The sequence below is a fragment of the Rhagoletis pomonella genome, unplaced genomic scaffold, assembly GCF_013731165.1.
Source record: "Rhagoletis pomonella isolate Grant_MI unplaced genomic scaffold, Rhpom_1.0 Rhpom_scaffold_00003, whole genome shotgun sequence".
Lineage (NCBI taxonomy): Eukaryota > Metazoa > Arthropoda > Insecta > Diptera > Tephritidae > Rhagoletis > Rhagoletis pomonella.
Window position 1 is genome coordinate 54,267,912 of NW_023458557.1, and position 2,071 is coordinate 54,269,982.

The following is a 2,071-nucleotide window of genomic DNA, read 5'->3' on the forward strand; positions in this document are numbered from 1 at the left end:
ATATATACGTGTGAAGTAAAATATAATATATAGGAAAATATGGTAATAGGTACGTATTAATATGACTGCCGATCGATATGAGATCGATTAGCGACCGACGCAAACCGCACCGCGTAACCGTGAACCAGGTTAAAGATTTAAATTTGATTTACAAAGAAAGTTTTGGGTTTTGTTTTTAAGTTAATTCGAATATGGCAAAGTAAAAGCGTGGCTAGTCTTCGGATTAATTTCGCACTTGATTGAATGGTACAATTATTCCGGCTGAATATCTATGATGTCACGCAAAACCACAAGTAACGCAACGCAAACATATGGATTTTTGAATTTCACTTCTATGTATTTTAAATTGTCTACGTTAACGCACGTAACGCACTGGTTTTCCACGGAACACCACCCAACCGTATGTACTCGTGCGTTTAGATCCCGAAAAAGCCTTGCAATCAATTTAACTGGTTTAAATGTCTATGTTGACGGGAACAATGTTTGATTTTAAATTACTGCGAACGAATCTTTAACACACTTTACCAAAACCGATTGATTCGAGAGCCAATAAAATATTCTTTAGTTCGAGTTATGCACTTTTAGCGTATAGCTGTATACAAATTAGAGGTACAAAGGGCCTGTACCTACCTATATGTATATTGGTATATATATATATATATATATAGGGTGTAGGGTTGTAGATATAACGATGTATGTATGTGCTCGCAGTGAATCACTTGAATATTATTATGGGTTAGTATATATGCATAGGTATATTCACCAACGTATATAAATGGAAAAGATAAAAAAATCAAATTCATGCAAATGATTTTAAAATTTTCATAAATGTAGCCTTTTTTTCTCTGAGTGTATCGCTTTTGTCAACAGCGAATCTTATTAGATTTTATGTATATCAACTCGTTGTGTTGACGAAAACAACGAATTGCAAATGAAACACAAATAAGTACGTATGTATGTAAATACATAAATAGGTACATAAATCAGCAGATAATAAAGCAATGTTCCAACGCCGGCGCAAATGTATTTACCCAAAAACACGAGTGTATTGAAAATATATGTGATCTGGTCTACGGAAAGGGGGCTTAGGTGTCAAAAAATCAATTTTCACTTTTTGGTTGATTCGGATGGAAGATGAGATGCTTTTTCACGTGGTGAAAAGCAGAAAATCCTAACTTGCTTAGAAGTGTACTAAAAATTTAGAGAAAGAAGAGTAAAAACGAGTAAACGAAACGAGTTGCTTACTTTTAACAGCTTTTTCACAGAAAACTAGTTTTCGCACGTAAGCTCCCTTTTCGTAGACCAGGTCACAAATACATATACAACTCTATGTATATTTAAGCAAAAGAAATGCGCTGGTGCAACCAGCAAGTTGCAAAGTAATATGTATGCGCAGTGGTAAAAATTGTGACACGAACTTTCAGGGTTTTTACACACATACGTTCATATGCATATCAAGACCCCCGCAAACATATTCTGAGCGCTCAGAATATATGAGTCGGAAAGGAGTCCTAGGTAAGTAAGAAATATGAGTTTCAAAAACAAACATTTTTTTACTCTTATATGAATCTTTTAGGAGTCATATATGATCCAAGTTATGAGCCAGCACTTTGTGCCAGTATAAAAACAATAACGACTAGAAATTTATATCTAAACTTGTTTATACAGATATGAAAAATAATTAGGAAGGAAAAATAAACAAAATTTAGCTGCAGCAACTGCTATTACATGAATGCTGCAATATATGAACATATGTATATACACGATTGAGAGAATACAAAGGTTGCGCCGATCTCGGACCGCTATTCCTCTCTTAACGAATTTGACAGAATCGTTGTTTGCATGACGTCACACTTGTGGAACTTGTTTACGTTTTCCTTGCAACATTTTTTTTTCTTCTTCCATTCTTGCTCACGTTTTGGCATTTCTCTCTCGCAATTGCACCAGTGTCACGTCACACAAAAGTTATTCTCAAAAATCCTCTCTGATCGGCGCAATCTTGTATTCTATCATTCTTGATGTATATATGTATGCGCAGAGGTTTGTATATAAATATGCAACAGTATTTGAA